The sequence below is a fragment of the Mesocricetus auratus genome, unplaced genomic scaffold, assembly GCF_017639785.1.
Source record: "Mesocricetus auratus isolate SY011 unplaced genomic scaffold, BCM_Maur_2.0 Super-Scaffold_100024, whole genome shotgun sequence".
In the NCBI taxonomy this organism is placed as follows: Eukaryota; Metazoa; Chordata; class Mammalia; order Rodentia; family Cricetidae; genus Mesocricetus; species Mesocricetus auratus.
The window spans coordinates 27,821,213-27,846,195 of NW_024429205.1; the positions used below are offsets into that span (position 1 = coordinate 27,821,213).

The following is a 24,983-nucleotide window of genomic DNA, read 5'->3' on the forward strand; positions in this document are numbered from 1 at the left end:
GCAGTGGAGCAGGACTGAAGTTTCTGGATTGTATTACATTTACACTGTATTGGATTTATTAAACTGCTGTAAATAATAGGGCATTTATAATAACCTATAAAATAATGCTGTTCTTTGTCATAACTACTATTCATTGAGAGAATATAGTAGTAAATACTGGATGTGGAATATGAATTATTAGCACTAGTAGTATTTTGTGGTACAGGTAATTGAACCCAGGCAGGGCCTCATGCATGCTAGACAAGGGCTTTGCTACCAGCTTCTTTTTTATTTTTTTATTTATTCTCTCATGTATCACATCCTGGCCACAGTTCTCCCTCCACTTCTCCAAGGACTCCCCCACCTCCCCTCTCCCCCAGCTCCACTGCTCCTCCGTTTCCCTTAAAAAAAAAGAAGAGCAGACCTCCCAGGAATATCAACCAAGACAGCATAACAAGTTATGATAAAACTAGGCAAATCCCCTCATATCAAAGCTGGACAAGGTAACCCAGTAGGAAGAAAAGGGTCCCAAGAGCAGGCAAGAAAGTCAGAGAATTCCCTACTCCCACTGGTTGGCACAAGAACACTAAGCCACACAACTGTAAGGCATACACAGAGGACCTAGGCCAGGCCTTGTAAGGCCCACGATTGTTGCTTGAGTCTTTGTGAGCCCCTATAAGCCCTGCTTCGTTGATTCTGGGGGCCTGCTTCTCTGCCCAACCTGATAAAGTTTTAGAACTACAGAGTTGTAAATAGCATTCACTCCACTCCTTAGGTTTGTGCATTGTTAATTGGAGTTTCCACATCCAGTAAGCTACAAGACTAACCATCATGTAAAGACCTAGGGATATAGATGATTTGGCTACATGACTATTTAAATAGTCAGCTGATGTCATACAGCAGATTCATTCCATCACTTTGCGCCATCCTCACATTCATGGAACTGCTTCATTCCAGTGTTCCCAGTGCTCTGCGATGGCTGTCACTCAGCCACGTTGTAGTCACTTAACTAACACCCTGCTCCTGAGCATGGCCTCTTCACAACCCTCTAGGTTGTATGAGATGTAGCAATTTCAGTCAGAAAGTTATGTCAACAAACCTGCTGTTCACATACAATGAGGACAGTTCTGTATGTAATGAATTAGGCATTTGTTCATGATTTGTGTAATGACCTTGAAAAGGTGATTCTGCAATGGCTGTGACATCTGCCATCTCTTACATTGAGATCATCCCCACAGTAATTGTTGTATCTAGATAATTTCCTTCACTTAAAAAAATAGGCTAATTTTGTCCGAAGACCTTCTATAATCTAGAGGTAGAATTTATTGAGGTCATTGAAGGTTAAGTGCTTTGTTGTTCAAAATAAGGCATTCTGTAATTATTGAGATCATGTCAAGAACTTGAGATTGGGGAATTTCCCTTTTCTGAGAAATTTTTAAAAGAAAATCCTTCCTTATTGTTCAACAATATATAAAACTTAAAGATGACCTTGAACTTATGTATGATGAAGAAATTAAGAGTGATGGAAGCTTGATAGTTGGAATGCTATAGATATCTTATGGTCAAGAAAGAATGACCTAGAATTATAGCTTAAGATATGATAAAGTATACCAGCATTCTTCTTTTGGGCTACCAACCAGCTTCCAAATCTTGACACAGAGACTTATTATTAGTTTGAATGTTTGGACTAGCTTAGGCTCATTTCTGATTCCCTTTTTCTACCTTTTGCCTCGGAACTTTTTACCTTTTCTTTCTGAATAACTTACACTCACTACTTCTTGTGTCTGGCTAGCAGCCACCTTGCCAAGGTCCTCTCCCTCGTTCTCTCCTTCTCTTGTTCTTCCTTTTTTAGCCCAGATTTCTCCTTCTATTTATTCTCTCTGATCGACAGCTCTGCCTGTCCTTTCTCTGCCTAGCTATTGGCCATTCAGCTCGTTATTACACCAATGAGGTGCCTTAGGCAGAGTGGAACAAATGCAACACATCTTTACATAATTAGACATGTAACATGAACAAATGTGACACACCTTTACACAGTTAAAGTGATATTCCACAACATAAACAGCTGTAGCACATCTTTGCCTACTTCAAATAATATTCCACAACAATGGAGGGTAAAGTCTGTTTGGATAATGGTGGATTTTAGAACTGAGAACAACCTGAACTAAAGGATGCAGTTTTTTTTTTTAGCTGAAATCTCTGATTTACAGTAGGAAAAGTGATCATTAAGAGCAAGTTTTTATGCAGGTAGCTAATAGGAAACAAAGTTAAGGAGACTGAAGAATTATTCCAGGATCACTAGAGGTGGGAGATCACACCCGAGCTGCAGTGGGCCCTGGGAACAGTGTGACAATTAAAAATAAATAGCAGTAGGAGGAAGGTACCGCGAAGTCTTGCAGATGAGTGCAATAACGTTGCGTTGAGATATAATCTGAACACACACACTTCAAGTGAGCAAGCTGTGCTTTCTACAGAGGGGAGGGAAGTACCCCGACAGAAGACCTCGTGGAAAGGAGGAATGACTCCATTAGGAGACGGTGGGGAAACATCCCAGTTCACACTGCTTGGCTAAAGAGCCATCTATAGACTGTGTTCTTAAAGAGGCTTCTTAGTCACACATTACATGGGCTTCCTGAATAGTATTGGATTATTCAGCACATTTGTTGCTGCACAGGGAGCATTTTCGAAAGGAAACAGAGACAAGGGACTTTAGAAGTCCCTCCTTGATTTTTAGCTACAAGTACTTGGGAGTAACGTTAAATGACATGTACACTTTTGCTCATTGGAGGGAAGAGGGCGGTTGCATCCTGACATGCGCATCCTGACGTGCGGTGCGCGTTATCACTGCCTCGTACTGAGTGGGCAATCAACTGCTGTGAAAGGAGGTTTAATGGAGGAACTGGGAGCCGAGTTTAGCTCTGAGAAATTCCTTGAGTAGTTCTACACAAGTCAGAGTTGGAAAGCAAGCCTGGGCAGAAAAGACGGCGTTGACAGGAGGACTTGGAATTGCCCGAACCCTGCAAGTTTGTTGGAGGATGTGAAGGGATAAAGAAGGGGGGACCTCCCAGGCTTGGGAGGACAATTGTCGGAATAAATGATTAGGGGATGATGGTCAAGATAGGTTTTCGGGAGCTGATACGTAAGTTATACACAGGGGTCATTTCCTAAGTGTAGGGTGCCGTGGGAGCAGCTCTGTGGGAGACAGGTTGAGGAGTTCCTCCGCAGTTTCTTTTGCTGTGTTTGAGACCGCCATGAAACCTCAAGGGTAGATGTGTGCTGACCCTAAGACTCAGGGCGTGGGGGTGTATGAAGTGGAGATAAGGGTGGTGAGAGCGTGGGGTCCTCCATCACTCTGGGGTCCATCAGGGGCGTGAGCACATGGAGCGTTTTTTTAGGAAAACTAGTGTAACAGGAACGGACTTAAGCCAGGAGAAAGGATGGCTAAGGCACCGGAAGTGATGCAAAAGGAGCCGTGCATTGGAAGCGGAGGCACCAGAGTGGGGGGTGTTCTAGTCACAGCTGCTCTTAACCAAGTGTAGAACTCACCCACGGTTATTGGCGCCAGAGTGGCAAAGTGGAGTATATGATTTTAACTGCTCGTTAGTGATTGGTCGCCTCAGTTGCTTTTTTTTTTTCTTTTTCTTTCCTTAAGTTTGTAGAACGGTTTGCATGAGAGCTGGCCTGCCCATCTTCGGGGGAGGGGAGGCTGGTTCAAAGCAGAAGTCCTGAGATAAAAAGAACTGACTGGAGAGGGAGGCAAGGACAGGATTATGGTCCTAGACGATCAGTGAGCAGAAGAGCCCTCCCCTCTGCCAGCCATCATAACTGTGCCTGCAGGGGCTGTTCCCTTTGCTCAGCCCTCGCCCCGCACCTTCCTTCCTGCGCCTGGTCACGCAGGAGGTGCTGAGTGTGCGCATGCCTCTGTACCCTCTGACTTCCCAGGTCCTCTCTGCTCCACCGTTAGCCAAGGGCGACTTCTGGGTGACTTCATCTGTGCAGGAGCATAGACAATCCCGTGCTGGGGAAGCTTTAATTTCATTTCTTAACGTAAGATGAGTTCTAAGTGCCCTCAGACGCCCTTAGTGTATACAGAGTTTCCTATCTGTGTGTGTTTTCCTGCCGCTGCTTCAAACAAGGGCGGCTTTGGTTTTTCCGTCGTGTGTGCGCGTCTCTGAAGCCAGCCTGATTTTGACACAGAGGTAGACAGCTGCCTTCTGTTCTGTTTTTGTTTCCTTCTTTGTCAGAGCATTGACTTTTAGCTAAAGCTGTCATTTCAGTTCTGTCTGAGGAAATGATATCTTTCTAACTAACTCATTTTTAGTTTTTTTGACATTTTCTTCCACAATTTCCCCCAAGGGGTCGGGCGCCAAGGTCAGGTTTTTATTTCTGATGGTTATCCTTTCTCATGGTCTCTTGACGGCAGCGCAAGCTGTGCTCTGTGGCCTCATCAGGACTCATGGCTCTTGGTGTCATTTGTAATGTTTGTCACTAAACAAAAATGAGCTGGTATTTGGAAAGCAGTATTGTACTGTGTGCTTTCATAAAACCTTCTCAAAAATTTTTTTTAAAAGTGTATGCGAGGTAGAAGTAGGGGAGTCCTCACAGAGAACACCCTCAGGAAATGAGATAACGTGACACAGGCGTTGGGTTAACTTTTATCCCTTATGTGAGACAGCACACAGAATTCCCTCCTGCTCCCCTTGCCCTTAGAACCACCTGGTAGAGATGCTTCCAGATGCAGTAAGAAGGCTGCTGTCCTGTCACATAAGCACAGGGAAAGTAGAAGCCCACCCCACCCCCTTCTCCCTGCTCTCTCCCTGCTGGGCTCCATCCATAAAGGAGGGCCTAGCTCTGACTTTCTCAGAGCTCTTGAGTCACCAGGCTCACCTAGAGCAGGGACTGTGCATGGCCCACAAGCCCTGGCAGAAAGGGCTCCTGCTATGCGCCCTCCTGCTATGCTGCCCTGAGAGACCCTTGTGTCTTTAATCACCAGACCAACTTGGAGCAACTTCTTCCTTGTTTTTCCAAATAAAGGGTATACTTCAAATTGTTTTACTTTAAATATCAATGCACAGTGATCTCACTAGGCAATTAAAGATTCCTTCCAAGTAAATGCTAAAGGAAAATTAAATGCAGTGGGGCATTTTGCCTGTTGCTGTTGTTGCTGGGCTGCAAGATGGCTCAGTGGGTAAGGATGCCAGCTGCCAAGCTCTATCTGAGCTCCATCCTCAGGACCCACGTGGTGGAAGTAGGAACTGACTCCTGTGAGTTGTCACACACACACACACACACACACACACACACACACACATACACACGCACACACATACACACGCACGCACGCATGCGCGCGCGCACACACACACACACACACAATAAGTAAATGTTAAAAATTGTTATCATCATTACTGCTGTTCACATTAGTATACACAGGACCACATGCTGAAGGATGAAATAAACCCTCAAGTTAGATTCTGGAGAAATCTGTGTGTAAGAGAGGTGGCCTTTTGCATAACTTACCTGTCTGATCCTCACATCTAAAACCTCATGTCTTTGGATTTTCGTGTGGATTACACTGATATATCCTACATAGTATTAAATATAAGTGCCCCCAAATATTGTCTAATGTAGTATTGACTATAATGAAAACAAAGGCATTGTGGTTATTAACCCACAGGTCATAGAAATAGTTCTTCATTGCTGCTGGTTATTCAAGAACTTGATTTAGCACAGTTAAATTTACAAGATTCTTCTAACAACTCGTGACTATTGTTCTGTTGATGTGAAGATAGACATGGGCTGAGAGCTATGCATCTAATGAGGTTTGTGACATTTAGGAGACACTCTTGGCCTTTGCAAATTGCTGCAAATATATTCATTGATGATATAATATACATACATTCATATATCCCTTCTCCTGTTCCCTCCCAAAAAGGATACACTCAACACATGTGTTCATCCAGCTGCATTCTCAACTTTAGGACTTTGGTATTTACAGATTCCTAATTGCTAAGTCAGGTACTTCATTAAAATGATTCAACCTAGATTCTGTTTTTCATAAGCTAATTAGACCTGAAAGTCATGCTGAGTTATGTTTGTGAATGTATTGCTTTAACTCAAAGAAATTGTCTTACATTTTAATTTTAAAGGAATCCAATTAATATTGCTTATCAACTTTGGAACTGTTAGCTCTTCTTGTGGCCAAATGAAAAACACATTATCCCCCTCCCCTTCCAGATGGCACGAGGACCTCATTACCATCAGGGTCCCTGATGGCTCTCCCTTTAGCTACTCAAATGCCATTTACAAATGCTTACTCTATTTAAGACAATAAGGCCATTATGCAATTTTAAATCTGTATCACTGCTGCGTTCTTTTTGTAAAGACAACCATGAATTGATAATACAGTGTGCTATTCTTTAAAAAGGAAAACTTCATCATAAGGAACTTGCAAATAAAGTATCACAAAGCAAAATTAACTAGACTGCAAGTCTGTATAGCTCAGTGAAGTTCTGTACAGTTAGAGTCATTCTGCTTTTTCATTTGAGGAAAAGAAATGCTTATGTATGAAGAGATACACATATAGAAATATGTGTGTATATCATTAAATGACTGTAACCTCTGTTTCATTTTAAATTCCAGCAGTGTGAGAGGAAAAGGAAAATAGAGCCAAAATAAATGTTTGAGATAGTAGACTTTTAACTTTGGTTATGGTTAAATCGATATTTTAAAATTGTATATGATAGGTCCCGACTTCCAGTAGACTTATTGTTAAAAACATGCTTGAATTCATTGCCGTTTTGATGTTCTGATAAGTGATACAAGAAAAACAGAAAGGGCTACCAAAAGGCGGAAACCAGTGTCAAGTATCTGGGAAATAAAAACAGGAAACTCAGGAACTTGGCCTCAGACCAGTTGGAGGGAGCAGTTGCTTGAGTGGTTGTCCCTGCATTAGCTGTGGGATGTGGATTCTTGTGCCTCTCACAGACAGGAGAAACTCCTGACTAAATATTTTATATCTGTTGCTAAGAGAAGCATGGGTGGGCAGGTGAAGAGGAAAATTTTGTTCCGCTGCCCTGGGAATACAGGAAGGAGTTAGTGTAAAACGAGTTTCCATGTTTACATTCGAGCAGTGCTTCCCAGGTGCATTCCACAGTACTCTGTTGAGGGCCTGGGCCGATCATCGATTCTTTCTCTGTTTAAACCTTTAAAAAACCCGCACATAACTCTACACATCATGCCGTCTCTTCTGTCCGGGGATGTGCTCAGTTCAGGCAGGCACGGGCCTCTTCCTTTTCCGCATCCAACCTTGGGCTATGTGGCACCTAGCAGACATAGTGGAGAGCCCCCTTGCTGCACGCGTAGGTGCTTGTATTTAACAATGTATGCACTGTGCGCTTTTAAAATGCATCAGTTATCATTGCTGAAAGGGTAAAATGAATCCTGGCCTCTTTAGCTAGGGTAATAATGTTCTTTTCGAACCAGGTTTCAACTTTGTATTTCCACCCACAGGAACTGCTTACCAGATGTTGATCTAATGCCTGACTTGAGCAGGTTGCCTTTGGGCAGTCCCTACAGTGTCTGTGGTTTCTGACTGGGCTGGAGGTGACCTCTGTAATTCCCCGGGCTCAGCACACGCTCCATCACACAGAGCTGCTGAGTGGCTGGCTGGCTGGCTGGCTGCCTCAGCTGTGTCCAGTTGAACCCAGTCCACACAAAAGGGTTTTCCCGATGGGAGCAAAGGATGCAGAATCCCGGCCCTCTGAGCGGCCCCACAGAAGGCTGAGCACTCACTGAGGTCCTCAGAGGAGAGATGCGGTTACTCCAGAGTGCCCGTGGGCTTCTCCAGTCCCTGCAGAGCAGAAAGGCTGTCCCAAGCTGGGTCATCTCTGTCAACCAGAGGGTGCGAACCGCCACAGGTTTCCTGAGCTGTTCTTGTATATGTACCCCGGGCCATTCAAACCTCATTAACCACTGTGATTGGAATTCCCACGACATTATCTGGGACTATGGATGCATCACTCAAGCTATGCAACTTATATTAGTTCTTTTTACTAGAGAGACTAGGTGGAGTAGGGTGTGGGGTTCCTTGAAAGGACATTCAGGCATAAGTTTGGGAGCACAGTGACTCTACCAGGAATCTGTCTTCAGTCAAGAAAACCTGATTATTGCAAATATTATTATACCTACCTGTCAGTGTAGGTAAGGATACTTTAAAAAAAATCTTTAAAAGATATATTTATTTATTTATTACATATACACTGTTCTGCCTACATGCCAGAAGAGGGCACCAGATTGAATTGTAGATAGTTGTGAGCCACCTTGTGGTTGCTGGGAATTGAACTCAGGACCCCTGGAAGGGCAGTCAGTGCTCTTAACCTCGGAGCCATCTCTCCAGCCCCATGGATTCTTTGGTATACCTGTTTTATGCTTTTCCAGGTCTGCCAGTATTATATATTTGTTAATATCATGGATAAGAGGCCATCTGAGTGAAAGGCTCCTTGGAATTTAGGAGAGTTTCATTTTTCTTAAAGAATGAAATGGGAAAAAGATCTTTCTCAATGAAAGGGGGCAGGGTTGAATGCATACAGCTTCACCCGAGTAGACTTCCACGGGAAGCTGGTTTCTTCCACTCGCAGCGGAAAGTCCCTTCAACCTTAAGTGAAAAAAAAAGTGTGAGGGTTGCTGCGTTTCTCTTTTCCTGTGTAGTCATCCCATTGTGCTCTTCCCGGTTCAGGCAGTGGCACAGACAGGATAGCCAGATGTGAACGGAATGGTGCTGAGCACGCATCAACTGCCCCCCAACAAAAATCAACTGAACTGGTTGCATTTAGTTTAAAAGCTATTCCATGACTCGTAGACTGCTATATTCACCTCTAGAGCTGACACCACTGTCCTCTTTGTGAAATGTAGAACTTTCTCAAGAAAGGCATTTCAGGGTTCCTTAGAATTCAACGTTTGGTTTGAAATGTTCCAATAAAATTAGATTCCTTCCCTAGTATGTGTTGGCCTCTGCTAAGCATACGGTAGCCTGGGGTGCTCGGGTTATTTTTTTGGAAGTGTGCAAGGCTTTTCTTTTAATGGTGCATGCATAGGCTCCAAGACGAGTACTGAGAGAGGCTCCCATGGGCTGCTGAGGCCTCTGCAGTCCTGGGCATTCTCTTCTATAGGGCGCCTTCCTGCTTTTGATTTGTGACCTCTGTTGCTAAGGGCTTTTTTTTTTTTCTGCATCAGGAGGAAGTGACAGCAATAAGTGGTGACTGTAAACCTGGGAAGGGAAGACATTAACACAAGATGAATGTTTGTGTGGTTTTCAGGGGCTGGAATGTTCCTCTGAATCGAGGATGTATTTGTTTCTGGCTGACAACTTCCTACTTTTCCAAAGGGGTAGGGAAACTTTTTATTCTTTTCTCTGTCGCTGGAAGTCTTTTTTTATTTCGGGTTTTTTTTTTTTAATTTCCCGAAAAGCAAGTACGGCATTTTCTGCTTATCAGAGGCCCTTCTTTTCCTGTTCCAATAACAAGAGAACAATACAGGGATTTAATAATGCTTAAAGATTGATACCACTTTCTCTTAACGTACTCATCTGTCTGTCTGAAGATGAAATGCAGGTTTTATATGAAGTAGAGGAAAGCTGTTTGTTGGTAATATGAACAAAGCATCATCTATGTTATGTTCTTTTGTGTTTTTGATTTGTTTTATTTTTATTACTTTCCCTTTTATACGGTTTAGAAACACAAAAATGGGTTTTATTTTTCTCTTTAAAAGTATGGAGTTCTGTTGTTAAAAGTGCAGAAAATTAAAAAGTTGTTAAGAACACTGGTTGAGCCTGCTAGAAGGGCATGGAAAGGCGTCTGAGGATGTCCCAGTCTTCTTTATGTATTTATACCGCATTAAAGATTGTTATTTACTGTTCAGTCTGCCTCACAGAGCTTTTAAAAATGCCATCAGTGTTTGTCTTTGCACCAGCACATGTGACAAGCGGCTGCTGGCTGTGTGGGTGCAGTTTGCAGGCTGTGTGGACTTACAAACGATGCCGTCCAGTGTACGTGAAGCCTGGTGACCTGTCATCCTGCTGCTCATCCTAGGCTTTGACCTCAGGGGACCTTACACCTTCCCCTGGAGTGTGCTATAGAATCTTGTGTTCCAGTTGTGTCTGATTCAGGTCCAGGTCACAAGTCAGGGTTTTAAACTGCTTAAATACTTGACACATGGCGTTTATGGTGATGTTTATCTGTGCTTTAGTGAGGAGAATGTAAAATGTACACATTCTCAGTGCCTGATGGTTCTCTGCTTGCTCATCAAACTGTGGAGAGCCAGCTTGACCCTGGCCATCAGGAACGTTTTAAATGAAATTATGCTGTAGTCTTGTTATATACCTTAGTGTGGCATGGGACTCAAAAATGTCATCTACACCTTCTCTTGTGTCTCTCTGCCTGGATCCATGTCTGCCAAATACTCCTGGAAGGCCTTTGACTGTGTCAGAGATTAAACATGTATGTTAAGGGCCAGTGTGCTTATCTGGGACTAATAGGTCATACGTGTGTGTGTGTGTGTGTGTGTGTGTGTGTGTGTGTGTGTGTGTGTGTGTGTCTACATCCACATATGTGCTCTTAAATGTAACACGGCTGGTAATGGTGTTACAGTCCCTGGCTACAAGTTTCCCAAAAACTTTGCTCCTCTTTGATGGTCATGGATTCCCTGCAAACCTCTGCCACACACACACATTCCAGCCATTCTTTTTAAGAGCTGGTGTGATTTTTATACACTTTATAAACATCTGAGGGAGAAAGAACAAGCTATAGCTCTTCAGATAAATATTATTCAGACTCCTTCCACTTTCATTTTCCTTATCACTAGGACAACCACACCCAGTTTCGCTATTAAGCCACACTGTCTCTCTGCTTCCCCCAGCCAGCAAAGCTGTCCCTATTGAGTAGCAAAGGAAACGCAACAGAGAATGCTGAATACCGTCTTCCTTCTGTTGACATTTCTAGAGCCACAAATCAGAACGTTTGTCTCCTGAATAGACAAGAAGTGTCACGGGTCATAATCAGATGGTATACCCACTGGCAACCATGGTGACTCCCAGCAGAATTACTGAGAACATTCCAGAATTCTGATAGACAAATGAAGAATGGCTGTTAGTTTACAAACTGTTTACTTCGTGTTTCTATGTATGGAGAGAAATAGTGGGGGCAAAGGTAAAGCTACTGTAGGATGTTGGGGCTCCCAACCCTCAGAGTCAAGGCCATGCCATGCTGCTCTTAAGTCAGTAGTTCTCAATCTGAGGATTAACCCTCTCATGGGGGTGCCTGAGACCACTGGAAATTTTACATTACAGTTCATAAACAATAGCAAGGTTATAGTTACAAGGTAGCAACCACTGCTCAAAGAGAAAACTTGCCTTGGAGAGGCCTCCATGTTTGTCCATTCTTGTGGTGGGCACAGTTTGCTGTGTTGTGTGACACTGAAGGCGTCCCCACATCTTAGAGTTGCGTCACTGTTGGGCTCAGAGGGCTTTTTAACAAACCCTGCACCAGGGCTGATGGGTCAAGCATCCGTGCCGTGGTTCCTTAGTAGCAGTCCCAGCAAGATTGTTTTGCTGTCCCCCTCAAAAGATCCTTCTGTTCTAAATATGTTTTGGAGAGCTTAAATACAAGTCATATCAGCAAATAGGGCGACTCCCTCCATGCCATTTGTCTAAGATAATGGAGGTCTCTGTTGTCTTTCCTGTGGCTGAGATGCCATTTTTGTGTTACCAGGAAACACATTTCACCTCCTTCCTCATCTTAGTTGAAGCAGTTCCCATGAAGAGAAATGAAATCAATCCAACTCCTGTTGTTTACAGTTACCTGAAGCATCAAAAGTAAGAGAATGTCCTCAAAGTGCGATAGATCGTGACACATAGACGCTGGGCATGGGAATGATTCCTTCACTCACTGGCACTTTGAAGGGACTTGGGCTATCAGTAAAAAGGTCTAGGAATTTAAGTAAAACCGTGCTTGAAAGTAATGCCAGGGTTTCCCTTGATGGCTGCTGAGCAAGTTCTGCTGTGTTAAATGTCAGCTAAATGTGTATCGCCAGCATGCCTAATAAAATGAGAGAGTGACAAAAATACCTACTTGTAGCTTTAGAACCTGGGAGCCCTTGAATGTGCTTTTGACCCTCACCTAAAGGACACCGTCACAGAGCTGAGGAAATGCCTCACATTCTAGCATCGGGGGTTGTTTCTTTATACTTTTTGGCACAGTTACAACAGTAGGGCTTTTCTTTCCTTTTTTTTTTTTTCCACAGTATAGTCAACACAGGTTTTTCAAAGGAGTAGGAAAAGACAGTCACGGGGCCAAAAGTGATGAGTGGCAGGGCCTGACTGAATGGCTTTGCTCTTTCAAGGATGCCTAGAACCAAAAGGCAAACAAACAGAAGCCCACACAAATACAAATTCACATCAAATGGGGCACCTCGGTGTGAGTGCGTAAATGCACTTCCGCTACCCAATAGAGTGAATGCTGTCTTATGTTGGGACTGTTGAATCTTTGTCAACTGTGTTTGGGTTATCCCATCTCATGTGGTTTTTCGATCCTCCCTTGGATTTCCAGCTGTTTGAAGATCATTTCTTTAAGGTTGTTTTTTTTTTTCCGTAGTTGGGAAAATAACTTGGTTTAATTGAAGCCCTTACGAAGCGTGCCTATTCTGACAGGAGCACTTCCTTTCGGCTCACTTAGTACTTCAGCCAGCCTGTCATTATCCTTAGTAAAAGGTCACTTAAACTTCTGAGAGTGAAACAGTCACATCTAGTTTCCGTTCCATTAGGAAAACTGTCGTATCAAAACAGAAAATTGGAAGTATGTTCATGTTTGTCATGATTTCCCAGCCTTACCTCTAATGGAGTTGTGCGTGTGCAAAATTTTCTTCAGACTTTGAAAAACATTTCCCAGCGTCTCTGAAGATGGGCTTTGTGGGACCTTGGTTTGGTAGAACTTCTTCCTGCTTTTGACGTCCATGCTGCTTTAGCAGCTTGTGTCGTTCTGACGGGGAGGATGGAGGGGAAGTAATGTGTGTGAATGCTTATGAGCAAAATCAAAAGCAGATCTTAAAGCTTGCCTTGAAAGTTGTTTTCCAAGCTAACCGATTCACTGAAGTTTTTGTCTGAATAGTCCCTAGTGTGTCCATCCATCCGTCCGTCCGTCCATCCACTTGTTCACTCAACAGATCGTTGTTGCGTGCCTGCCGTGCTCCACACTGTTCGAGATGAACAAGACAGGCAAGGTGATGGGCCTGCCTCCCAGCCCTGTGGTTGCGTGGCGCAGAAGTAGACTATCCCGGTTGAGGCTAACGTGCAGGGTGCTGAGCCCCAGGTGGGATACCTAGAGAAGGCTGTCACTGCAGAGGTGGGAGTGAAGTTGGGCTGAGGAGGAGAAAGGTATGCTGCGAACCTAGAGAAGATGGCGGAGAGTCAGCTTGGCCATACTTCTGCCCTTCTCGGCAGAGGATCTGACTGCCCGAGGCACCCACATTGGGTGGCTCACAACTCCAGCTCCAGAGGGCTCAAGCACCTTTCTTTGCCCCCACACAGACACACAAACACACACACACACACACACACACACATATACAAATAATCAAAAATAAATCTTAAAAAAAAACAGCAGGAACAAAAGCAAAACTATGCCAAGTAAGGTGGGCCGTGCCTTTAATCCCAGCGCTTGAGAGGCAGAGGCAGGCGGATCTCTGAGTTTGAGGCCAGCCTGGTCTACAGATGGAGTTCCAGGGCAGCCAAGGCTCCCTAGTGAGACCCTGTCTCAAAAAAACACAAAACGAAGCCAGAATAAAAACTAACAATAACACTAATATTAAAAAATAAATAGCAGGCCTGGAGAAAAAATCCTAGGCGGGGCAGCGCGTGTTAAGTGACCCTGCTGTGGGGAAAGTTCCCTGTCCTGGGAGCTGGAACTGTTGGTGTGGCTGTGTGTTGAAGGCTGGGAAGGTGGCAGGGTAGGGCTTGGTTACACATGGTAATGTTTCCGTTTTCCCTCAGTGCCTTAGGAATGTATGACAGGGCAGCAGGCTTCAGGTGGAGAGAGTCGGGAGCACTGCTTATAAGATCAACTCTGGCCACTCTGGAAAAAAATGGATTTTACCTGGAGGCCGCAGGGTTATTAGGGGAATTCCATTCGACACTGAAGGAAAATTCTGTCAGCCGGGCCAGGGTGTTATGGAGGAGGTTGAGAGGAGGGTGTGGAATCCCTGTCCTCTGGAAATACTCTGTTGGAACACCGGGGGTCAGCTGAGGAGCTGGGTTTGAAAGCCTCCGAACTTTCTGGCTTGAGTCCTCGGCACCTACAAGAGGTTCCTACAAGAGGAGACGGGGTCAAAGGCTGAGTGCAGTCAGCGGCCCTTTGGAATCTGCTGAAGTGTCTGGAGGGAGAGGTGTCTCTGCAGCCCTTCCCTCCTGTGCTGATGATGATATCTGGAAGGTGAGCCATCAGAGCCTACAGCGTCTGGGCCACTGAAAGGAACTGGAAATTGCAGCCTCGAGACTCCCGATTCCCACTGTCCACTCTGCCGGCTGGTCCCACCCCGACTACTTCCTTAGGTCCAGGTTTCTCTCTTCCCCCAGATCTTGGGAGAGTGGTTGTTATTCTTCACTAGGGGTGTCAGCAAAATCCACATCCCAGTTTGCTCAGCTTCCCTCCAAAATCATGCACAGAATCCTTAAGTTTTTGTCAAGGAGCAGCGGCCTTCTCCTGTGTGATCCCTGGAGAGCCAGGGCCAGCTGAGGCAAACACGAGCTGATTTGGGTGGTAGCACATGCATATTCTGCAGCCTGCTGGGGGGCGGGGCTCTCCATTCTGGCCTTTAATCCTCTGACACGGAGACACGGAGTATGCACTCGAGTGTGCAGAAAGTTTGTTGGGCGTGCAGTGTCCCAGGCATACCCCTGTTATATTTTATTCTCCTACCTGTCACCCTGGAAGCAGAGGCAGTGCCTGGCACATGGATAATTAGTAGATAGTGTATGGGGAGGAAAATGGACTGAAACGAAGGCATAAGAATGGTAGCTCTCATAAAATGAAAGAGTAAATTGGACTTCATTTTATAGCCGTCATGGAGGATGAAGAGAAACGGTGACAGTGCTGGGATTTAAAAAGTCTCAATCAGAAGAATGAGGAGGCGGTGCAGACAGATAATCAGGAAGCATTCCGAAGTTTGAAACCCACTCAAGTTTTAGAAAAATCCCAAAGTCAAGGCCAGCAGTAGTAATCACCCTTGAGCCAGCAGGCAGAAGCGTGGTTTCTGGAGAATCCCAGGGGTAGAAATGGGACAATAACTCCCATTAATAACCACGTATTTGTCTCCTGAGAAGAGAAGACATGGCGGGTTTGAGTTTGGGGATTTTTTTCCTCCTTTGTGTTTGGGCTTAGTTGTGCCTCATTTTATTTAAGCTCGCCATTTTGGCTCTGGTAACATTTCTTTTTCCTATCACTGCTGCCAGCATTTTTTTTAAGATACAAAAGGAGAGTAATATTTGCTGTTTGGAGTTAGAAGAAACCCTGGCATGAATTCCTCCAGAAACTTAAGAGAAATTATTAGCCATATCCAGACCGGTAGCTAACTGGCTCCAGTTCTCCCTCCCAGGAGCAATCCTGATTAATGGGAGAATCTGCTCTGCAGTCGGAAGTCTCCTGCTCCAGCCCAGGCTGTCCTGGCTGCAGCCATGGCCCGGGCTGTGCTTCTGATTCCACGACACTGTGCCCCGGAGGTGGTGGGCAGAGCATCCAGCATGGTTTAGACCTGTCACCTGGAAACAAAGACCAGCAACCTCCCAGTGGCCTCCCACCAGAGCCCCTCAGTGGAGGTGCCTTGAGGCGCTCAGGAGCCCTGGCGGGCTCTGCGGTGGGGTTCTTCTTTCATTCTTTGTTTTTTTTTTTATTTTTTTATTTTTCATGTGGTGTCTCTGTGTTGCCCTGGCTGTCCTGGAATGCGATTTGTAGACCAGGATGGCTTCGAACTCACAGAGATCCTCCTGCCTCTGCGCCACCTTGTCTGACTGCTTCCTGACTTCTGTCCAGATCACTGTAGCTCTTTGGAGATCCGCTTATTCTGAGCATCTCCCGACACCCGTCTCTGTGTCCCTGGCTCCCACCGTAGTGCCCGCCATTTCTGTTTGCCTCAGTCCGTCTGTGCCACAGCCCTCGCCCCCTGTACACTGCAACAGCCTGCTGGTCTCTTTCCAGGAATAATAGCACGCATCTTCCTTTCTTTTATTTTTTTTTTTTGCCAACTTAAAACAATTCCCAGTGTTTAACATTGCTAATGGAGTCTGTAGCAGCATTGATGGCCTGAAGATAAAAATAATTATCATAGCAGATGATGTGTTCCTAATTTCAGGTAACCTTCCCCTCAGTCCATTTATTTCAGAGACCTCTTATCCAAGTGTCTGGGAGTCTCCTGGGAGTCTCCATGCTCAAGGACTGTCTTTTGTGAGACTTTAAAAACGATGCACAGGTCTGCAGGAAATCGGTAATAGGTAAACCCTATAACTAATGAATCTTAATGGCGAAAGAACTGACAGTAAATGGCACAAGCCCAGTTTGAGGTGAGTCTGGTGTTCTTGAGAAGACAATATTAGAGCCAGAAGAGGTTAGTGGAATGAAATGGACATTTTGTTCACTTGAAAAAGCCACAGGAATGCCTAGGAAGGAGACTTGTCCAGAATGAGGAGAAGGTGGCATTTTATTTGTCTCTAAGGGGGACAGGGCTAAAGATGGTCTAGAACACAGCACCTTCCAGACCAAGGTATCGTGGGAGACGGAGAGCAGGCCTCCGGAATTTGAGAGCACCAGTGAGAGGAGTGAGCATCAGGTGGTTTGAAGAAGGTAGCAGTGAAGGGATCAGCTGTGGGGAGGAATTGTTCCCTGAAGGCAAAGAGAGACCCCTAGGAAGAGTGTACTCTGTAAACGTTAGACCTGAGCATGCCCGCAGACAGAGGCCTGGGTCTTGCGGAGGAGGAGGAATGATGGCCCCACACTGCCTCACGCCGCCTTCCCTGCTGCTGGTATTTGCGCTCCTGTTCTGTCATGTCCTGCGAGCCTCTTTTTCCTGACGTGCAGTGTGAGGGGGGTTATACCTGCGAAGCCAGGCATGAGGTAAAGCTACCTCCCATCAGCAGCGGGAAGCGGCAGCTGCAGCTACAGATCTCTTTGCCTTTTGACTCCCTATGAGAGTCAGAGAACCGAGGTGCGCGTAAGTCTTGTTTTCCTTAGTCCTGAGATCTCCCTGGATTTGACAGTAGGCTGGTCGCTCAGCGTTGAGGAGCCCAGAAACCATCCCTTCCTTAACAGTTAAAATGAGGACATAATCTTGGTTGTGCCTCACCTCCAGGCGCCATCCCTCCATTCCCGCTTCCTTCCTCTGTGGCTGTCCCCACCCCCCTTCACTTGTCTGCTTTAATCACTGGCCTGATCCACCGCGCTGTGTCTGTGACAGGTACAGGTGCCCACTGCTAGCTTAGCACGGGCGTGCTTGCAGGACTTTTCTGAAGAAGTTAAATAATGCACAAGTTTCATCTGTAAAAAGAAAAGGTACCCGACATTTAAAGCAAATCCAGTTAATACAAGAGTCTTTACTCTTACAACAGCAGGGGCGTTTTGTTGCGAGAGGGCTAGTGGACCCTGCGAGGCATTGAAATGTGCGTATACTTTAATCAGTCTCATTAATAACTTTTTGGTTTACTTCTGCTACTGTTTTGGACAGTTGGGTTTTATGTCATGGTGAGCTGGTGTTCTGCATTGTAATGGTTAGTTTTTGTCAACCTGACACAAGCTAAGGTCATCTGGGAAGTGGGGGTCTTTAACTGAGAAAAGTGTCTCCAGCTGACTAGTCTACAGGCAGGTCTGTGGGGTATTCTTGATTGACGATTGAGGTGGGAGGGCCCAGCCTGTTGTGGGCGGTGCCCCCTCGGCCAGGTGGTCCTGGGACATATAAAACTGAATTGGAGCCAGAGAGCCGTGTGCCCCTGTGGTCCCCACTTCAGTTCCTGCTCTGGCTCCCCCGTGATGCAACTGTAAGCTGTAAGCTGAAATAAACCCTCTCCTCCCCAACTTGACTTTGGTCATGGTGTTTACCCCAGTGACAGAAACCCAAGCCAGGACAAGTATAAGCTATAGTTCTCATTGACATCCCAGAGAGAGAGTTCAGTGTGGGCAACTAAGCCTATGCCAATTTTTACATTCGCATGTTCTTGGTAATATGGCATGTTGTTGGTATACATACCTAATTTACCACATTGAATATGAGTGTACTTAATTTAGTAAGGACTTCTGCCACAAGAACTAGCTCTTTTAATACTGCTTTTCTTGTTCTGAAATGTATGTTGAGCAATAATGTTTTATGTTATTTTTTTTCTGGAACCAACTATTTGTTTTTCTAGACAGGGTTTCTCTGTGGCTTTGGAGGCTGTCCTGGAACTTGCTCTTGTAGACCAGGCTGGTCTCAAACTCACAGAGATCCACCTGACTCTGCCTCCCGAGTGCTGGGATTAAAGGCGTGCACCACCAACGCCCGGCTTGGAGCCAACTATTTTTAAATGGGAAAAGCATGAATGAGTAAAGGGGTTTTTGAGTTATTCTGACCTGGCTGCTCTGTGCAGCCTGCCTGTAACTCTGGGTTGTGATGACGCACAGTGATGTACAGTGGTGAGGTTAAGAAACGGGGAGGCCGGGGAGATAGCTTAGTTGGTAAAGGCCTGCTGTGAAAGCACGGACACTTGAGTTCAGCCTCCAGAATTCATGTGAAAGCTTGCTGCGTGCTTATAATCCCAGCAGTGGCTGAGACAGAGGCAGGTGGATCCCTGGCGTTCATTGGCCAGCCAGCCTAACCTAATCAGTGCTCTCCAGACCAATGAGAGACCTTGTCTCAAAGAACAAGAACAAGAAACAACTCTCAAAGTTGACCTCTGACCTCTCCAAACACACACACACACACACACACACACACACACAGCAGGGTATACACTATAAAAAAGGTAAAAACATCAGAAAGCAGTTGATAATTTAATTTTAACACCAAGTTAGTGGCATTAGAGCTGAGTTGCTTTATCTATTTGATTACTGTGAATAATGTGAATCTCACTCAGTTCTCTGCTCCTTTAAAATATTTCATAACTTCTATTCTTACTTCCTTTGTCTTACAATTTCCTATCTGTTTGTGCCACTGATTCAAATATAGTTATACACCCCCCTCCCACTCTCTCCTCTTTCTGGCTTCTTCCTACATCCCTTGTCTTCTCTTCTAGAGTTTTCCATGATTGAAATGTCCTTGCCCACTAGCAAACCATATTACCTTTGTTTATTTATTTAAAAAATAATCGTCCCCTGGAGGGACAGCTCTATGGCAGATGACCAGAGTCCACGAGTCTCTGGGTTAGATGCCCAGAACTGCACACACATTTTGAAAATGAGTAAGTAAAAGCAAATCCCATTGTGGGGTTGCAAATGTCATAATAATCACTAACACCTACAAGCATGTTCATGTTCTAGAAGTCTTCAGGCACTTGATGTGGGCTGTCTTATTTCCTATTAAATTTCTTTTGGAAAAATTATGCATTATCTAAGAATTACTGAAATTAACCCTCATGAAGCAAACTTGTTTCTTGATGACGTTATTTTTCAAAAGTTATTTGTTGTTGTTTACATGATCTTAAGATGACGAGATGTGTGTCACATTTTTACCTTTCCTCCTATTGGTCCACCGGAAGGCACTAATATTTCAGTGGAATTGTAAGGATAACACCCTACTTTTGCAGGGAAAGGGGAATTATTGGCCAGCAAGTAAAATAATGCATAACAAACATGAAATATGCATCTCACTGAGATTCTCAGGCAGTGTTAGCTTTCCACCTCTGTGATGAAATAACCAAGATCACCGGCTCCTGGAGAGAAAGGCTTGACTCGGCGCTGTGTGGTTTCCAGCTCCTGATTGGTTGGCCCTGTTTCAGTGTTAGCCTGTCATCATGCCTGACTGCGTGGTGAAGCACAGTGTCTGGACAGCAATGAGGAAAGGGTGGGCATCCCTCAGTCCCATTCAGACACCTTGTCCCAGAGATAGAGCCTGCCACAAAACCCCTTTCCCAAGGCTCCACTTACTCAGTGGCTCCACTCTAGGGGCCCGTCTTGAGGGGACGCGTATGGTCTGCACTCTGGCTGTTGGGGACTACTTTTCCCCAAGATAACATTTTTCTTGGTTATTTGGGAATTTTGCATGATGCACCCTGATACTCGGTTCCTGTACTTGGTCCTCTCCTCCCCTCCCCTTCCTTTTTCTGTTTTTAATCATCTATAGTGGCTTAAGGTGTTTGAGGCACTTTTCTTCTGAATGCCTTCGGAAGTTGGGTTTTTATTTTGGGAAACAGCCAAAAGGCATATGGAGTCATACCTGCTTAATAACATAGGTAAGCACTTTGGGGAATTGTATTTTTGTTGAAATGTAAATTCAAACTGCTAGGCACGGAGAGTGATTTTTTTCCTTTTTTATTGTACATCTCGTGAACTACTGTAAAGGAAAATGTCAGAGGGGCATTAGAGGAAAGCGCTGTGGAGTGGCAGAATGGGAATAGCCATAGGCCTCCCTGAGGCGACTGAAGAATGACATGCAGAGATTCTTTGGTGTTCCATAGGGGCTTTGTCCCTTCCGTTTGGTCATATGTCATCCATCATGTGTAATTAATACTATTTGATTCAAAAATAGCTTTAGAGTACTTTCGTCACGCTCAGCCTTCACTGTGGATGTTAGTTGATCGCTGAGGTGGGGGCATGTGCCTTTGCCATTAGAAGTTCCTATTGAGACATGCTGCACAGGAGTGCTGGTTTGAAAGAAAACGTACCCCGCAAAGGGGAGGGCACTGTTAGGAGGTGTGGCTTAGTAGGAGTGGGTGTGGCCGTGTTGGAGGAAGTGGACTTTGAGGTCTCCTCTGCTCGGTTTATACACAATGTGGCACATAGATCACCTCTTGTTGCCTGTGAATCAAGATGTCGGAACTCTTAGCCCCAGCAAGCGCTGTGTCTGCCTGAATGCCACCATGCTTCCCACCACGATGGAAATGGACTAAACCTCTGAAACCGTAAGCCAGCCCCAGTTAAATGGTTTCCTTTATAAGCGTTGCTGTGAGCATGGTGTGTTTTCACAGCAATAGAAACCCTAAGACAAAAGGTAAACAACACCACCTCCCCACCCCGTGCGCATAACTGAATTTTTAAGTGCTGATCAAAATCCTCAATATCCAAGGCCATGGGGTCCTGGTAGCTGTGTTGTTGGGTGTCACTGCCAGTCACTGCCAGTGTTGAGTGTGTAGTTGATTCACTGCCTCCCTTCAGATACACAAGTCGGTTAGCGGGTCAGTTCACCGTTGCAAGAGGGAGCATCGTGGGAGCATTGCATTATTGTAGGAGGCGCTTACAACACCGAGACTTCGTTTTGTGAGTGACGTGATTCCTGGGATGACTTTTGTAGAACTCTGTAGAAGTCAGCTTCCTGAGTTAGGGACCCAGGTTTAACGATGCCCTCTGCGTCTCTGTGACGTGAGGCTTTGGGAGTGCTGGTTTGTTGCAGGGCCTGTTACTGCTGAGGAGGAACAGGTGTTGGAGCCAACAGTGGCTGCCTCCAGCCCATTGTCTTCTGGTGGCAGGCACACTTCCTTGGTCCCCTTAAATAAGTCAAACCTGAGGCTGGGAATGGAGACACTGTACCAGCAAAGCCTGCTTTACCTTCTTTCTGAGGAGTCCATAAGCATGTAGGAGTTGGTGTGGCGAGATGTAGGCCGTGTGGGGAAGGAGGCAATTTAATTGCCTTCATTGATTAGTCTTCTCAGACTTGCGAGATCCAGTTGTTTATGTCAGGCTTGGGATTGCGTTAGAATTCTCTTCACTGCACTGCGCAGTGCTCTTGAAATGACAGCTGGATGCAGGCAGTTTGCTTGCAGAACTATAGTGAACAGTGACCTACTAAGTCATAAGCATCATCCCTCCCACTCTTCTCACGCCGCATGGTCCCACCGGGCTTCTGGTAGGGCATTCTTTTCATTATTTAAAATAACCACGCTGGACCGGGAAAGCCATGAGAAACTCATAAAGTCAAGTATATTTGAGACACACCCTCTCCTTTGCTGGCTAAGCCTAGTGTCAATTTTATAACATTCCTTTGTTAGCAAAGTCAATATGGTTGCCGTGCACTGCTGTAGTAATGTTCAACTCACTGTGCAGACATTTCTAGAGTAAGAGAGTACTCATGAGTACCCAGCTGTTTACCAGCACAGACTTCCCAAGATTGTTAATGCAGTTAGACAAGAGGCCTTGTGAACGTAGTATGTATGTATTTTAATGCTCTAGGCTGACTATGTCCAGTTAGTGTAATAAATTATGGGAATCTTTTTTTCCCCTTGTATCCTTTGATTCTGTAGAGTTTGCATTGTTGATGTGGTTCTGTGATATAAAGAGATCCCTAGCTTTTTGTAAGTATTTGGAAGTCAACAGTTAGTGATAAAATTATAACTATCAATAGTTATTTGCATGCCAGGTGTTACTATAAGAAACTTCTCAAGGGCCGGGGAGATGACTCAGTGGTTTAAGTGGACCCTAAGTTCAGGTCCCCCAAACCCACATAAAGCTGGGCATGGTGGCATGTATCTATAATCCTAGGACTCCTGCAGTGAGATGGAGACAGGAGAATCCCAGATGCCCCCAAGCCAGCTGTCACATAACAGTGAACAGAGAGACCCCTGCTCATACAAGGTGGAAGGTGAGGGTCAACACCCAAGGTGCCCTCTGACCCTCTGTGTACTTGAAATGGCACACGTGTGTTCCCCCACATATGTCCACCCGTGTGTGTGTGTGTGTGTGTGTGTGTGTGTGTGAGAGAGAGAGAGAGACAGAGACAGAGAGACAGAGAGACAGAGACAGAGAGAGAGAGAGAGAGCAAAAGTGAGTGACAGCGACAGACAGAGAGATAGACAAGGAGAATCAGACGTTTCTTGAAAACTGAGGCTAGGGGATGTTCTTCCTAGACATCAGTGCTCACAGCACAATCAGGCACTCAATTATCTGTGGAAAGAAGGAGCCAGGCAGGAAGATAGAATAATGGGAAGGAGGTGAGAGAGAAAATTGTAAGGACTATAGCAGCTCATTAGCGACCTGCCCTCCTTGTCTAGATGTTATGTTTAAGTGTCAGAGACACTCGCTCTTACAAAACTCAGGTCCCAGTTTCATAGAAATACATCGCTCTGGTCATGATTTTCCATGATGTAACTATAAATAGTGATGTATTGTGTGCATTTAAAAATAGGTGTATTGAAGAATCCACAAGAAAAGGGCTAGAGAAAGAAAGTAGACTTTGATGCAGACAGAAATAGAGATATTTTGCTGGGGAATTGGCCTTTGCTTGATGACCAGCAAGCTGTTGAGGTCAGGACCGTGATGTTCCACTTTGTGTCTCCAGATCCCTCAGTGTACCTAGATAGAATGGGCTCATGCTCACTAAATGTTAGGTAGATTGGTAGTTTGGCCAAGAGGGTGAGTGTGGATGAGGAGTTAGGTGATGAGCACTCCTAAGCCTGTGCTGTGGCCTCTAGCCTCAAAAATTGTCAGCTAGGGGTTGGATGAAGCAGCGACGTAAGACCACAACTGTTTCGGAAACTAAAAAAGTGTCAGGGAGTGGCTCTGGGCAGTTTTCACAAGCGGCTGAATTAGAAGCACTGAGAGAGGCTGTATGTGGTGTATGTATTACTTGAACAACCTGAGCAGCTTTACATGTCATTTCTGTCCAGTTAATCTTGAATTTCTTGTTTGTAATAAGTCATGACTAGAGGTTAGTCTAAGTTGTTTTTCAATATGAAAGATCCTTTTCTTACTATTGCTTTCTTACAGTGGCGTAATGAAGGCTTAAGTGCTCTTGGCATTGCTGATTGATAATCTGTCTCTAATTTAAAAGGAGGTGCATGGCCGCGAGAGAGATGGTCTTCCCGGTAAAGAAGTTTGCCAGCAAACCTGGCAGCCTGAGCTCAGTCCCTGGAAAGACGTGCTGGAAGGACAGGACCAACTCCCTCAAGCTGTCCTCTGACCTTGATAAGCATGCCTGGCATGCACCCGCACACCCGCATGAATAAATGTGATAATAACTTTTAAAGGAGGCTTGCTAGTGCTACAGTATTGGAGCCTACATTCTCCCCTGCTGAGGTGGAGCCTTCTGGTGCATTCTTAATTGGGTAGTGGGTATTGTAGTTAGATGATAAGTTATGGCAAAAGAGGAACAAACATGATTTATTAAAACTGTGTTGCACAGAAAACAGTACAGTGAACCCTCGCTGTCCATTGATTTAGCACTCACAAATTCAGTTATTCATGACACACTGACCCAGGAGATGCATAGAGTGTAGTGCTTTGTAATTTGAATCAGATGTGCTCCGCAGCAGCTGTGCGGGAGTGCAGCCTTTGCCCAGTGACAAGCCGGCAGCCCAGTTGTTTTTAGCTCATTATCACACACGTAGGAAGTCAAGAACGGTCAAAGGTTCTTCTTGATGAAATAGTCAGCGCTGAGAGCCGACGTTGTGGGTGAAGAGAAATAACGGGTCCCAGAAAGTGATCCGGTTTGGGTTTTTTGTGTAATCTGAAAGCCGAAATCTGGGACTAATTAAAATCCTGTTATGCTTGTGTTTGGCAGTAGTTTGAGTCACTGAAACGCATGTATAACAAACCAAGGAGAGCAGTTTCTGGAAAGGCCCCCAGAGCATGCCGGCCAGAATCAAATTGCACTCTCTAGGGCAGTTGTAGTCTGTGGTGTGGTGCACCAATTAGGCCCTTTATGGAGTAACCACAGGACTTCTTTGGGAAACCCTGCATCTCCTCTATTGTCATTGCTTATGTGGAGGAGGTCCAGCAATCATAGGAACTGTTTTTTAATACCACCATTAATCTTGAGGGCTGTTCGACAGATCTCAAACCTGTTGCAAG

The 24,983-nt window shown here is 45.1% G+C and overlaps 1 protein-coding gene and 1 long non-coding RNA gene across 5 annotated transcripts in view; both read left to right on the forward strand.

Moving 5' to 3' along the window:
- The window catches only part of Crim1 (cysteine rich transmembrane BMP regulator 1), a 176,389-nt gene that overhangs the window by 39,037 nt on the left and 112,369 nt on the right, over positions 1 to 24,983 (forward strand). The window lies entirely within an intron of this gene.
- On the forward strand, positions 19,037 to 24,324 carry LOC121133787. Its single transcript, XR_005870767.1, has 2 exons — positions 19,037 to 21,103; positions 23,965 to 24,324. It is a non-coding gene; the product is annotated as an uncharacterized LOC121133787 (long non-coding RNA).